This window comes from Anser anser (assembly GCF_964211835.1).
Source record: "Anser anser genome assembly, chromosome: 1".
In the NCBI taxonomy this organism is placed as follows: domain Eukaryota; kingdom Metazoa; phylum Chordata; class Aves; order Anseriformes; family Anatidae; genus Anser; species Anser anser.
In genome coordinates, this window is record NC_139720.1 from 861456 (window position 1) to 877534 (window position 16079).

At 49.3% G+C, this 16079-nt stretch overlaps 1 protein-coding gene across 2 annotated transcripts in view; it reads right to left on the reverse strand.

The window, feature by feature from the left end:
* Positions 1 to 16079, reverse strand: part of PPP6R2 (protein phosphatase 6 regulatory subunit 2) — a 113327-nt gene that overhangs the window by 72880 nt on the left and 24368 nt on the right. For both annotated transcript variants that reach the window (XM_083835896.1, XM_083835897.1), the window contains one exon: positions 12219 to 12351. The gene's annotated coding sequence lies outside the window, so the exon portion shown is untranslated. The remainder of the gene's footprint in view (positions 1 to 12218; positions 12352 to 16079) is intronic.

Genomic DNA, 16079 nt, shown 5'->3' on the forward strand with positions numbered 1-16079 from the left:
AGAACCAAACGCTTCATTTCTGCGGATGTTTCACTATCGCCACTTAGATCAGTAAGAATATTCCCCTTCAAACAATTTTCACTAAATACAGAGCACTGCACATTATATTATTCATTTTCATCCCGTTCCTACCCCTAACATTTTCTTTCCAGTCATCCTGACTTTTCTCTGTGTGAGCTCTACTAATTCATTTGTCTCCCCAATACATGTTGAGAAGAGTCATTAATTATACCAAAACAAGACAACACCCAGCCCAATCCTTAAGAAACTCTTCCAGTGGTCCTCCTCCAGCTCAATATTTCTCTTACAATTCTGCCCTTGGACATCTCACTCAGGACCTGGCTAACTCACTTTGACTCTCAAACCAACCACCACCTTTCCCAATCTTGTTCTGTCGTACAAAATATCTTAATGACCTCCGCAAAGAAAGAAGACTTACTGAATTTCTTTCGTTTAGAATATCAGCTGCCAAAGAAAGAGCTCAGAGCGGTTTGGCACAACTTAAGTTACTGATCTTGATTTCATTTTTCATTGTTGGATCTGTTACCGTTCCCTGCAAGGAGCAGAAGGGAGTAACCCACCTCGTCCTTCTTCCCCAGTGACACTTCCAGCATCTTCAGTAAATACAAGGTAACTTCGATCCCTCACCTGTAGACATCTGTACTTCAAAAAGCAGCTAAGTCAGTTATCTACCTGAGAAGTCGCGAACAGGCTTTCGTTCCTGGCTCCCACTTTGCGTTTCAGATAAAGTTCTTCCCCAGACACTGCCTCATCCTCACTCGAAACCCACGGCCCTACCACAGGTGCAGAAGCCTAACGAAAGGACGAGCCAGCTTCCGAAGGACACGGAGGCCGAGCACAGCGAGGGGGCCGATGCCACGAAGGGGAGTGGGTGAGACGGCGTCATAGTGTGGGCTATGGGGATCAGAGACTGTTGCAAGAAATAAATGATCATTAGTACTAAAGAAATGACAGTAACTGTTATTCCCCAGTGACAAAGGTGATAAACGTAGTTAAAACAAGATAAACGTTCTGCGCAATAATGCTATTAAGCCGCAACACATTTTAAAAAACGAAGCAAATTGGATGCAAGATGTCAAAGCACTACATTCCCAGATTATCTGTAAACGCACAAGATCATACAGCAGGATTGCGATGCCTTTTTTAACCTAACCCACATTACTATTTCTGTAGCAGCAGGAACACTTGCTCCAATCATTCAGTTTTGCTTTCTCCAGCATCCGAACATTACCACACCCGATCTTTTGCTAGCTCCATCGCTTGCATAACTGCATCTGTGACAGATTTTTGAAATGATCCTTTTTAAAAGGAGCAGAAACCAACACTGTTTTTCCTCCAGGGAGGCTTACTGAAGGGGGGGGGTCTGATACTGCTGAGGCTAATTTTCTAATTACCTTTGTTTAAATATCTGGGTCCCTTTCAGTATAACATTAACACTTAACCTGCAGCTGAAGGCCCTATAGTAACTATTACATGAAACACATTAAAAGAAACATCGATTTCTTTTATTATTTTACAGTTTAAGGATTCTTCTCTTGTGCATCGAAGGATCTCTAAAAGAAGGATCATTACCTTATGAAATTAAGGCATCTTTTTTTCTTGGAATAGCTCCATTACCCATGGTATTTGATAACGGCTCTCTGGAGCTCCACTCAGTGGTTCAAAATTCGTCACAGGGAGTTTGGTTTAGAGAGCTTCTTCCCACATCATCACTCTCTTTTATTTTAATTTCCTTGTTCATCTCAGAGACTTGGAAATGGAGACAGTGACTGCAAACCTGTCCTTCGCAGCGCTGACACGACGAGGTCCTGTTCGAACTTAGCGGTGGCACAAGACCGGATCACAAGCGGAACATCTCCGCTACGAACCTACAAAGCGCAGCCTCCCCGTAACCACCTCTGCCTTCCCTCCGCCCTCCCCACACCACACTTACCAGCCGGCCCTCGACTTCGGGCCGTTTGAGGCAGAGATCCCGTACCTTATGGGGACGTGCACGGCCAGATCCCAGGGGACACAGAACCGAGATCCCGGTCAGGCATCACAGCTAGAAAAGCACTTCACACCAGGCTCCTTTTATACGCCCAGTATCAGTGGTTTTAGACAAGCCCTCAGCATCAAGCAGCTTGTACAGCTACCTACCAACACCCAGGCTTTGCTCGGGACAGGCCCACACACGGGGCTGTGGAGGGGTACAACGGGTCCAAGGTGAAGCTTGGCCGAACGTCCCACGGGGCCCGCCACCGCCGCTCCCTAGCGATCTGCCAAGCTGCCAGGTCGACCAGGTTAGGCCGATCCCAATCCTCTGGGAACAACTCCCCCACCAGAAATAGCAAAACACGTGGCAGAAAGAAGTGGTTTCTAATCTGAGCTTTCAGTGTTCTTGAAATAAAAAGTTAAATTTCAGCACTGCAGCAAGAAGCAAGAGCTTCTGCATCTGTCCGTGCAGCTATGGAAATGCACTTCCATGAATTTCTGAGCTGGGAACAGACATCTGAATTTTCAACCTACGTGACATTTCTGTGACAGTAATGCTGTTTGCCCGCATAGCGTGTTCATTACAAACTGTTCTTCAGATATTTTTAACGAACTATGCTTAGCTATAAATTCACCGAGGGAAAAGCTGACATAAAAGGCCTTAAATTAAGAATGTTTGGGTGCACAGTTAACCTAAATACACATATATTCCATAGGCGCGCATGGCCTACGCACGTAAAACTTACCTTTGACAAGCCGACCCGTTATGAAGCCGGCAGTTGCAGGTTTCTCCCCGCACCTTGCCACGGTTCTGTAGGAGCTGTCTGTGCGAAGGAGAGGCCGACGAGCGGTCCCCAGGGAGGGAGGCCGGCTCCTTCCTCAGCCCGCAGCTGACACACCGCCTGAAGCAGAGCTCGGCAGCACTGCCGGGGGCTCGCTGGTGGAGCCGGGCCTCTGGGGACGCTCCCCACGTCCCGGGACGGCCGCAGGTGTAACCCACGGTAACATCTCCACAAGCTTGGATGCGGAAGGGTCCCGCGAAACAACGCCAGGCGCTGCGGGAGGAGCGGGAGGCCAGAAGCCAGGCACGACCCCGACCCCGACAAGGCCCTGCTGCCCCTGGGGCCTGAGCCTCGCAGCCTCCGGAGGCAGACACGCGGCTGAGGCTGAACGAGCAGCTCGGGCCCCAGGGCATTCCTCGGCACCGGGCAGCCCTGGATGGCCCAAGGAGCTTCCCGCCCAGCACCCGCACACCCGACTCCAGGCTGCCCACAGCCGGTGGCGACAGCGTGCCGCTACCCACGTGCCGGCAGCGCCAACAGGACGGACAAGGGCAGCTCGGAGCCCAGCCACCCAACCTGCGGAAGCAGCAGGACAAGCACACGTATGTGCGGATGCATGCGTACAACACGATTTCGGTGTGTGTTTTCATGCAGCCTTCTGCAGTACGCTACTGAGCTGCTGATGCACATGGAAACGCCTTGAAAGCACAGGACCAAGGGTGGGGGAAAAAATATCTGTATGGCGAGAAAGGTGCGCGTCTATGAACGCTTCGTTTTGAGTCGTCAGGAAACAAACTGTTATTCCTACAGCAATAAAAAATGTTTATTACTACTTAGAAAATGATAATCTACTGAAGTAACTGACCCATTCTGTAATGATTAGGTAATTAACTTCTTTCATCTGTTTCACTGTGGCTAAGTTATAACTAACAGGGCACTCATTCTCCACAAGCTATGATGGAGAGTCGCAAGAGAAGGACCTTAAGAAATGGGATGTCCCCATAAAGTACCTTAGCTACGGTGAGAAGCCTCAGCAGCATTAATCAGCACGCTCCAGCCCATCGACAGGACCCACCACAGGGTCTCAGAGACAGAAGGCAGAATGAGAAAGTCTGGTTTTGGTACTAAGAAATGCATCCACATTTTTTCTATAAACCAAAGAAGTGCATCTTCTCCTCCTTCCAAACAGCTGATAAGAAAAAAATTCCCACTGAATAACAGAGAAACTGAAAACAGCTAAAGAGTCTGAGTATTACAAGATCAATAAATTGCATTTACAATTTCTTCTTGTGATGCATGACTTACAAAGAGTCACTGCAGTGTCTTAAGGATGACATAACAGAAAGCTAAGAGCAAGGAACTTCTAAACACTAAACTACAACCACTAGAAGCCACTTATAAAGTTAAGGAATACAAAACGGCACATCACGAGAGGTAGACAAAGACAAGGAGCTGCCAAGAAACAGGAATACAAAAGAGCATCCTTTCTCTAGCAGCATGTGGCATTGCACAGCTCAAGAAAAGAAAAACCAGGAAATTAAATCAAGTCAGGGGCATCTTACACACCTAATGGAAAAAAAAATAGAAAGTTTCAGATTTCCAGGACAGAAGACCAGAAAGAAGCGGACGTTAACTGCCTGTTTTAGAGCGTTCCCAACTATTAAGCATTCAGAGTTCTGTGCCCTAGCTGCAGGTTTTGATGGGGTGGCTGATGCAATTTGAGCCATCGCACAAAGCAGGGCGCTCTCGGGCCTTTTCACCCAGCGGGAACGGAGGGCTCTCTGTAGCTGAAAGGCAGGTTCTACCCTGCTGCAAAAGCTACGTTTGGAAACGGCAGCACTACCCAGACCCATGCAGGGAAGTCAGTAATGAGAGGTTAGGAAATGAAGCGTACTCTGTTCACCGCAAGCTACGCGGTCACTATCGAAGCTGATGGTGCGTGGCTGTATCTGAATGAGGACAAAAGCAGAAGTGGCCTCCTCGGGGGGCTGTGCCACTGCCTCAGAGGCACGGACACTATTTTCCGCTCAGAGCAGGACAAGGAACATCCCACCTACACTGAGTAATTTTGTGGTCTGCACTGTTTCCTCTTGCAGGACTGCTGAATCTTCTTACAGAGCTCACCGTCGTCCCTACGGCCTTTGAAGTGAACTGCACTGCTTCCCGCACATCCATTCCCGTTGAGGAGGTCCCAGTTCTCAGACCGGCAGGCCCTCCGTGCCTTCCTGGCATCCCCAAAACCCACCAAGATCGGCACCACGGCCACAGCCAGCCTTCCCAGCCACCACCCGTGGCTGCGTGGCGGTAAGGAAAGGGACCCCACACCGGAGGGGAGGCCCCACAGCTGCCCTCCAGCACAGGAGCCCCTGTGGGTGCTTAAACCTTTAGCACAATGCCCAGCTCCCTCCCCATGCTTCCCAGTACCTGCCAGCGAGTTGTGGTGCTCAGAGCTCTGAGGGATCAGTTTAGCCAGGTGCACTTTAATACGCGCATCTGGAGAAATGTAAGCTTCTACACAACTTTGTCTCGGCCTTACAATTATTGATGTGACACCATCTTGTAGGTTCAGTTACCCAAACACGAAACTAAGCAGCATTAACCATTGAGCCTAAAGAGTTACCAGTCAAAATGAACTTGAGTTTTCTAAATTTTACTAACAGTGTTCCTTTTCAGCTACTTAGTTGTCATTCTTCCCCCCGCCTCATATGACAAAAACCTCTATGTACCTACACCTACCCTACGTACCAAAAAACCCTACGTACCACGGTTCACTTATTGTCCCCATGTTTAAGTTTCCAATTTTATAAAACTGGCACGTCCTTAGCAGTAGAAGGATGTTGTAGAGATTCGCAGCTGTGAACAGCTTAAAATAAGCTTTCCTTAACTGGGTATTTCTTCACCAAGCTGTTATCCTCCACCACCAGCCTGTCTTTATTTGTAGTAGAGGCAAAGTTCGTTTGAGATACCAACAGGCTGCTTACAGACATGGAGGTATTCAAAACAATCCCTGCTACACCACTCCTCAAGTTTCACTTTCCTTCCTCAGACAACAAGAAAAAAAAAAAGTTAAATCAGAACATGAGAACACGAGGATAAACACGTTTGGGTCAAGGTTCACATTCTTGCTGCTCAAGCTAACTCTTGATTTTATTTTTTTTTTTTAAATTTAAAGCTGTTTCCAGCCCTTTTGTTTGGGGAAAAAAATTGAAACATGTTCACTATAGCTGTCCGAATGACACCTGTCCAACCTGCAGGTTGCCTTCAGCAGTGGAAAAGGCAACAAGAAGCAGCGCACTGCTTCCAGCCAGCAGAGGCAGAAGCCGCAGGTCTCCCTGTTCCAGCAGGAGCCTGGAGCTCCACAGGCCTGGGGTTTGCAGGGCCTGCTCACGCTGCGCTGGTGGTGTCTGTACGGCAGCCTAGGTCAGAGCAACGTGGAGGGAGCTGCCAGAAGGCTACCAAGCAATGCTGTCCCCGAATCAGCCGAGACACGCTGTTCTCAACAGTTTGTAAGGGACTTGAGGACTTAATTTTCCCCAACTGCTTTAATCAGCTCTGAAGCAGTTACTGGTACTGACCTTTAACACCTTCAGAGTGTCGCCAAATTACATCACAACGAACCAGGGTTGTTCACACAGCTTTGGAGTCCGGCTTTTTACAGTGACCTAACAGGAACAGACCTGGGTCACTTATTTTCAAGGAGTTATTTCAATCACGTCAGTGCACTTGACACCCAGTTGCAAGGGATTTTACCTGGGCAAAAAGTTTACTGAACAGTTTCCTTAAGATCCTGTTTTCGTTTATACCTAAAATAACGTAGGTGTATTTTTAATCGCTATGAACAAATGCACTTTCCCCATCCTCTGCATCTTCAATACCACAGGGTAATAGAAAACCTTTATTGACAGGGAGCTACTGAACAGGAGAGGAGGCTCTGGCAATCCTGTATTGGCTGGGGCGAGCTACAGGCTGTAAAACAAGTAGAAAGAAACTGTCTTAAATACAACTTGTAACGTGCTTTGCTGTCCTATGACAATCATCTTTGGTGTCAAAATAAAGTCACAGTTTAGTCCCCTGATTTGTCAGTTTTCTTCTGTTCTTGCTTGCGGTTGCAAAAGCAAGACTCCTCGTAAACCAGGCGTGCTCTGTCAAGCTGGAGGAACAACCAGCGCATCACTGCAGGCTGCCACCAGCAGGGAGCTCTGACAAATCACACCATTAAAAGAAAGAAAAGGAAATATTTCATACTGCAACCGACAGCAAGAACCAGGTCAGGCTCAGAACGTTTTGTATAGAAGACTGACTTGATTCCTTTATGCCAATTAACAGCATTGAAGGCAGGCAGGTGCTTTCCAGACACAGGGAGGAGACACAAAAAAAGCAGCTTACTGAGGAGATGGAGAACAGGAGAAAAAAAATGAACAAAACTAAGGTGACCAAAAGGTGTTCCTTGTATTTTTAAATGCTAAGTGGCTTAGCTGTTGCAATTTTCTATAAGCACTGCTCACCTGTGTGAGCAGGGAAGGACCTGGATTTGTTGCAGCAAGGTTTTTGCTCTTCAGTGCCTGCCGGTCGGTATCACATCCCCTCCTCCTCCCCACGTTTTGTGGGCAAGAAATATTAGATGCAGAGCTCTGAGGAGGCAGGGCTTGTTAGTCTTGTAATTCAGTACCGGAGCAGAAAGACAAATATTTCCTACATGCTTCTGAGCAAGTTAAGTATCACCGCCCTTCCAGTTTGTTAATAAAATGAATGAACTGTATGTATCAGATACTTGCACAGCTGCACTAAAGCCCTGGTACGTTCGGGTACCAAACCAGATGAGGCCCTAACACGTCCACACACACCTTTCTCCTGGCATCTGCCGCACCTCGGGTACCAGGACTCAGTCTGGATCATCCGTGTCAGCTGCAAACTAGCAATAGCTTTTGCTTTTTCAGTCAGACAACTGCAAGTCCTTTAAAGTTGCTTGTATTGCATTTGAACTGGAGCACAGAAGGGAGAACCATGACGGCTTCAGGAAACAAGCTTCCTGCAACTGTGTAATGCCATTTCTGAAGATTAACTGCTTGGTGGAGAACATTTCTAAATTTCATGGATGTAGAATTAAGCTGTCATTCAAACACTTGCTATTTGCCAACACTACACTCCAGGAATGTTTTAATATTTACAAGGTATGCAAAGGCTTCAATCAAGAACCAGCAGAACACGCACAGCAATTCGTGACTGAGCACAGATCCTGGGCTAGACAACTACACAAAATAAATACAGTTCTCTCACTGCGTGTGTTTCAAAGTCTGCGCTACGTTTTGTCTCATTGCTTACCCAAGTAGTGTCAAAAACCTACTTTCTCCTTTGGGGGGCCTTTAGCGACTGTTCTACCCCTTCTGTCTCACTTCATCTCATCCTTCCGTGTAGCAGCAATTTCCGCTTTGTGGTCAGGCTTTTATTTCAGTTAACAGTTGCGCTGGGGTGCAGGGAGGTCTCTTTTTAAAGCCCTCACCGAGTGTCATTAAGTTTGGTGGAGAGGCCTCTACATTCACTAGAAAAAAAAGCCTGCAGAAGTAACACGTGGTTAAAATTCATCGCCTGACAGACCGATACTTGTGTTACCGTAACACCTACAGCACCTTGCAGTTCTCCTCTGGCTGCCATAACTGCACACATTTCCTTCTTTCCCTAAAACTTCGGATGAGTTTGTGTCTTAATTACTGCATTTGCATTTTGTCCAGGATCACTCCTGTAGCTATTTCCATAGTTACCAAAGGCTACCCTGAGCTTTACTGAATACGGGCGCACGCGCACACAAATCCCACACCATTTTCCTACCTTCTAGAACACTCTCAGAGCATTCAGTACTCCAAGACCAGTAAAAACGAACTTTGGAGGGCCAGAAATCACCACAGGCAACTCCTCCTGGAAACTGGGAGGAAATTACCAAGATTTACGGATTTTTTATTTAAGCCTATTCCTGATAAAATAAAACATTGAACATTTTCCACTTAGTTACTAAGTGGAAACACATGGAAATGCTGAGAGTAGTATATTATCCTTCTTGTTTCCAAAAAGAAAGCGTTTTTGAATCTTTCTGACTTTCCTGTAACATCCTGTCTGTAGTGAAAATGTGACAGAGCAACCACCCCAGCAGCTATGTCACAGGTGAAGAGTCCCCTAGGTCTCACTCACTTCATCGGGTCTCTTTAGTCTTACCAGACGTGGATTCCTGAAATTAATTTAATTTTGATTTTTTTTTTTTGCCCAATTTTTATACAGAATTTCCTTTGTTTCCCCTATAAGCATAAATGATCAAACTTTTCTACAAAGGGAAAAAGAAAACCACCTGGAGAATTATCTCAAACTGCACCACGAACAGAGACAGCTTCAGAACACGCCTGTGAGTGAGCTGCCAACAGATCACCAGGACTAATGGTACTCACCCAAGAACTTGACAGCTTTAAAACACTGATGCTGAACAACCAGTGCAGGAAATAAAGTGTCACATTATTTAACCTGCTGAACTTGACGCCTGAAACATACTTTCAAAGAGTTTGCTTAAAGCAAATTGTTATGCAATTTATTAAAATCACAACAAAAACAAACAGATGGACAAGAACAGTAAGATCAATGGTTCGCCTGAAACCCCAAAGAAGAGTTTTACATAGACTGCTCCAATTAATCCTAAAGAAGAGCTCAGTTTCTTGTCAATCAGCAGCTGGTAAAAGCAAAGGAAGTAAAAGAAAAATGCAGCAAGTAAGGTCCCAAAAGAGCCAGTGCTCCTCAACGTATTTGTAAGTAATATCGGAAGAAAGACGAGCAGCAAGGTAGCAGCATTTACTAGCAACAGAAAAATATTTAGCGTAAGCCTAATCGAAGCTGACAAACAGCTGCAGGATGCTCGCATGGTTATAAGCAACTGGACAAGAAAATGGCAGCTTTAACTCCGTGCTGACAAAGGCAGGCACTGCTCACGGCAGAAAACCCAGCCCCGAGCAGCCACCTGCGAGTTGTTAATGCCCCCCGATGAGGGCCCTGCAGCCACCCGGTGCCTTCAGACCGGAGTGCCAACACCTTCGCTACGGCACGCTAACGGTGCCCTCTGAACAGAGGGCAGGCGACGTGCCCCGTCCCCAAGGGCCGACGGGCGAGCCCCCGCCTCTCGGCTTGCTCCAGCCCGACCCGGGAGCTCCTGGGACCCGCCGGCACCCGCAGTGCCCTCTGCTCCTCAGGAAGCCTCCTTCTCCGTGGGTCCTGCAGCCAGGCCGCCCATCTGCTCCGCGCTGATCCGAGACGTATCCCACGCCCTCCCACGCCACCGGTTTCTTTCCCCTGAACTCTCACACACTCGCGCTCCGCTGCCTGCCCACCCCGCGCTCGGGAGCTATCCTTCCTTCCTCCCGCGGGCTCGCGGAGCTATCTCGGGACGGAGCCACCGCCCCGGCTTCCGGAGGGCTTCGCTGGGCCCGAGTGCTGCAGCACTGAGCGAACAAGCGGCCCTCCTCTGAAGAAATGCGGTACTTTAACACACAAATTAAACAGATCCTGCTTGTTACAGCCGCTTGGAGAAGATCGTGGAGCCACTGCTCAAGGATCTCAACACAGAGCAGCAGCCAAGGGCGTAAAAGTAGCATCAGGATTTATTACAAGTAGGAATAAGCAAGTAAACAGAAGGCGTGACTTCGTTTTTGACTATCGTGTGTTTGCATCTCAAGCACTGGTCTGGTTAGCTTCTCTCAGAAGAGAGCAGAGCTAGAACAAGTACAGCTGGTCTGATCAGCTCCCGTAAGGGACCGAGCAGAACTAGAGCAGGAAACAGCTTCCCAAGGAAGGCGCATGAAACCTGACTTGATGTATGGCTTCAGCTCAGGAAACCAGCAGATACAAAGAGCGGCGTGAGTGGCATTGAGGAGGAGGATAGGCAGTCATTTACAGCTTCCGACAAACCTCAGAATGGCGACACCTCGAAGCTATCAAGCAGCCAATTTAAAAACAGGCAGAATGAAGTACTAATTGTGTTCCACACAGCAAGAAAAAACCCTGTGGAACTTACTGGCATAGAAGGTTATGGCGTCCAAAAGCTCGATTGTCTTCAAACGAGTTCATTAGACCAGCTGACAGAAACCTGGTTTATAAAGGACCCTCAAATGTTTTGCAGCCGTGCTAGTTCAGAATAAACCACTAACCTGGAGACTGTCAGCAAGCTGGAGTGCCCACCGTCCCCCAACCCTGTTCTCAGCTTCCCCAAGGCATATATATCCTTAGCAGGAGCAGGTATCAGCGTCCTGAGCCAGCTGGGGCTCGAGAATGACTGCAATTTGTCAGAGTGGGCTACACTTACTTCCAACCACTATTTTCTATTTCTATCTATTTTGCTGGCACAGACAACCACATGCCTTGTTACTATCCATGTGCTGCAGCTCAAATGGCTTCTAGAACCATTTTCACCAGTTTCAAACCATCGGGTCTGACAGGCTCCATAACCGTAACCAGCTCCAGCAGCAGCAGCATCTCTTCCCACAGCTCACCTGCAACCTGCACTTTTCTGCAACAAAACTTGGGATCTCCTGAATTCTCTCAGGAGCTTTAAGAGCCTTCTCTCCATCCAAGGATTTAGCAGGCTGACTACTTTTCTAGAGGAAACGAGGCTCCTTCACAGCCTACTCCCCCGGTAAACCTTTCTTCACACAGTCTCTTGCCTTTGTAGCACTAAGAAAGCTTTTCCTAACTGAAATACCAACAGGAACATGACCGAGTCCATTGGCTCCACCACGTGCATGGATCCAGCAAGGACTGCCTGCTCCCACGAGCAGCCAGCCCAGCATCCTGCCTCGCGGCAGCCAGGACACCTCCAAATAACCTGGGGCACCAAGTCCCCTGGGTAATTACACGCTGCATGAAAGGGCACTTCCACTTGCTTGCTTTAAGCTGCCTGCTTGATCACTTTGGTGCATGCTTCCAGTTTCACCTGATGAAAACCTTTCACTTTCACGTCACGCCTATTCACTTTCACTACCCCAATGACCAAGCTTTTTGTGTGTCATTTCCATGTTGCTGCTTCTTAGAACAGCCACGAGCAGTTTCCAGAATTAGAGATAGCCACCAGAAAGTTAAAAAAACAAGTTCCGTCTTCTTCCCATTAACTATGGGCATGAAATTCAGGTTCATGTTTTGAGAAGCACTTGGCGGTTTAGCCTGGTTTTAGGGAGTATCCCGACCAGCACACCAGGACCAGCCTGCAGATCCAACAGCAGCAGAGCTCCCCAGCTGTACGCAACCAGCCCCGAACCATCAGCGGGACCCTCCCAGCGACGTTACAGTTCCCTCTCAAATGCCTCCAGGTATTAAATATCAGGAACAATCTCACCAGCGACCACCAGCACACGCACTACAGAAATACGAAACGTGATGTCATTACCGAGCTTCAAAAGAAAAGGCAGACGTGCGTACCTTCAGTAGAAGTTATTTCAAACGTGAAATCTTCTCCACGGACAGAGAAACATTTGGGTTACAGTTCCTGGAATATATCCAGCTTCAGAAAATTATTTTCATCCAGTGTGAATTCTCTCTCGAGCTTCCTATCCTGGAAAAAAATTTAGAAAGTGATTGTTAACCAAGGGTAACTGACAGTCAAAGACTTCTGCCTGAACAAACTTCCCCACAGCCCTTTACTCAAACAAAATCCGTGATAGTACCGTAGGTGTGCAAGGCCAGCAGCACGTCAGATGAGTCCTTTTAATCACCCCTCCCCTCCTGTAGCACGGGAGGAGCGTGAACCTTTCCATCAGGCCGTGAGAGCACAGGGGTTAACCGCCCCTTCGCTTCAGCTGCGAGAGCCGTACCTCGGTCAAGAGCATGCTTGCTTTCCTGACATCGCTTCAAAAGAAAGTTTGAGGTTGCCAAGGAAACCGAAAGGCTATTTTCACTCGTTCCAAGAGTGCCGGCAGCAACAATGCACGCGCTTCACGTTCGGCCGGGGGCCCTCCCGCCTTCAGGAGGGCGCAGGGGCCAGGAGCCAGCTCCCAGCGGCTGCAGCCGAGGACTCGCGGTGGGACCAGCTCGGCTTCGCCCGCCCCGTCCCCTGCCTTGCCCAAAGCCAGGGCCCCTGCACCACGGGCACATCGCCACACAAAGTGTCTGTTGGCGCCCGTGCCCAAGGACAGCTCCCGAGCTGCCCCGACCCCAAACACGCTCAGGTTTACCAGGGCAGGCATTCCACGCGCCTCCAGCCCCGCACACATCACTGCCAGCACGGCAGCACGCTCGCAGGGCACCGCGCTCTCATCACGTTGTCAGCGGCTCCTTAGCTGGAGATGCACTCACCCGAAGCCTTAGCTGGAAGGGGCAGAGCACACAAGGCCTTACTGCGCGTATTTAAGGTCTGTAACGTTGATGCCTTTCCTTTTCCCCAGCACTCACCCTACCACATCATTTAAACGTTACAGACGATAACCGAGCGCAGCACAGTGCTGCACCGATTTCAAATCTGACCCCGAGGCCCAGCGAGCGCTGCTCAGAAAGCACCCGGCTGTCCACAGAAGTCAGCATCACCCCATCCTCAGTACCACGTGAACACCTTGACACAGAACTCGAGAGGACACTAAACTTCCTGCTTCTACGTAGCCCTTAAAGAGCCAAACTGTTTTGGAAATTAATCTGTGGTTTGGATATTTGCTGTATTTCTACTTAAAAGTGACAGGTGAGAAGAAAAGCTCTGAATAACAACTTTAGTACAAGTTTAACAGACGACAATTAGTACTTAAAAGCTACTTTGTTACGGAAATTCAAAACATCTCTATCATTTGGACGTTTGCTTGCTGTGCCTGTCCAGATAAACCATGCTTCTCGGCTCTGCACAACCCGTGCGACTACTCCAGCCCCAACTCTGTTACAGCCGTGTTTGAATCCTGGCACGAGCAGCGCCCTGCGGAACTTCCCGAGCCCCGGAGCCGAGCAGGCGTTAGGGCATTTACACAGCCCACATGGAGCTGAGGCCTCACGTACAGTCCCCAGCGAGCCCCAAAAGCTCCCTGTAACACCGGGTGCACAGAGCGAGACGCACAGAGGGGGGACCAGGACCCATCTCGCTCTCCCTGGAAAAGCATTTCAAGGATCTTCGTATTTAGCGCCTCGGGGACACGACCGAGCCCCGTCTCCCTGGGACGGCCTTCCCACATCCTGGCGTGAAGGAAACAAGCCCCCGCAGCGCTGTCCTTCTAGTCTGAAAAGAAGGAAAATTTAATCTCCAACGCTGCAATTGTCTGACATCAGCCTCACACTTACGGTTGTCATCTTTTTATGCTCTCTCCCTCAATTTTTTCTTCAATTTCTTCAATTATTCTAATTAAAATAGTTAAGGGAAGGATTTTCAGAGAGGAGCGGCAGGACAAGGGATCTGCTGCGCTTCAACGCCACCGACACAGATCCGGATCCCGCGGCTCGTTCCTTTCCCACGCTGTGAACACTGCTCAGGTTCCGGCCTGACTCCCTTCTGAGGCGCAGTGTGTTTGCAACTCGGCTGCCAGATCTGGCACAAAAAGGCACAATAAGGCACGGTAAAAGTGTCTGTGTTCTGCCTTCTTTCTGAGAATCTGCATTTCTTGCTAAACTCACTGCAGGTTAACCAGTTGCATTTGCCTACACGTTTAAAACTGTATTAGAGTCGACCCAGAAGAAATTCACATGCACACGTTTCTGGGTTGTCAAAGTCTCTCACGTCTAACGGGAGAAATTACCCGCTTCACAATAACAACTAATGGCTTCAGTGATATCCTGAAGTACGGTGAGGGGAACAAACTCAAGAGGTAAACATACTCCCTGTACTCACAGATTTTTAGAGAAATGTAGTATAATTTAGGATATGAATTTTAAAAGACACTCCAAACAGCAGATGTACAGACAGAGCAGTACCAAGGTAACTGGACGGCTATTAGCCAATTCTTTTTCAAAAGCCTTCTATGGGGAGACTGAAACGGTCCCAGGTTCCACAATGAAGTCATAAAGATTAGAGCGAGGCCAGAGGAGGCCACGAGGATGCTGCAGGGGCTGGAGCCCCTCTGCTGCGGGGCCGGGCTGAGGGAGCTGGGGGTGCTCAGCCTGGAGAAGAGAAGGCTCCGGGGAGAGCTCCCAGCGGGCTGCCGGGGCCCGAAGGGGCTGCAGGAGGGCTGGGGAGGGACTCTGTGCCGGGGGGTAGGGGTAGGGCAGGGGGAATGGCTTTAAACTAAGACCCACATCACTTCACAGAAATACCTCAGCGTGAGTTAGAGTCACTGCAATCCAGCAGTAAGACACAGCTTTTGAATTCAGAGTTATACCTACTTTGGATTAGGTAACTGTGAGCCGCCTGCCTTCCTCATTCCAGCAGCACGTTTTGGGGTTTGGAAATCAAATGCCTGTGGCTGCTACTGTGCCAAACCTGCTCCTAAGCCTCAGACCCCAGCGCGCACATCCCAAGGCTCACAGTGGAAGCCCTCGCTGGTACGGCAGCACGCCTAAGGACGATCAATAGGGAATCGATTGCTCTGAACAACGAGCTAATCAACAGAATTCTCTGCCCGGCCACTGAAGCCAAGAGTTTCGTAAAATTCTACAGATCTCTGGTTTAATGGATAATGAAGTTTTGGACAGCTCAAGGACGCAGACAAGCATTTTGGTAAAAAAACAAATCCTCAGGAGGTACAGAACAAGGCAGCTGCCCAGAGGTGGTCATTAAGATGATGGGGGGGGGGGGGGGAAGAGGGGTTCACGAGGGGCTTTGGGGTGGGAGAGGCTGCAGTGTCCTTTTACATTAGCTCTTGAATTCCACAACCAAAAGTTGTCAGGTGCTAAACATCGCTACCAGAGATGGGATGTAAGCAGATCAGCACAGAACCGCAGCCTGGCTGAGGCTGGGGACACCTGCTGTGCCCCCCAGCCGGTGCCCAGCCCCACACCCAGGTGGGTTTGGAGACCCCCAGGAGGAGACCCCCCAGCCTCTGGTCCCGGTGCCAGGGCTCCGGCCCCCGCCTGGCCCAGAAGTGCTGCTGGGGGCCAGGGGGAGCCTCCTGGCTGCAGGCTGCGCCCGGGGCCTCCGCTCCCTGGCCTCGTGCAGCTCCCTGCGGGTCCGCAGGGACGTGGATGAGACCTAGTCAGACGAATCCTAGTAACCCCTATGCTCCTCTGGTCCTAATCTGCAAACAAGACACAAAGTTGCTTTCAAATTCCATCCCAGGAACGCCACCGCAGGGCTCCCAGAGGCCTGCAGGGAGCGAGCACCATCAAGCAACACGGATCCACAGCTCACCACCGCCCTGACAAGCCGAGCGCTTCGTG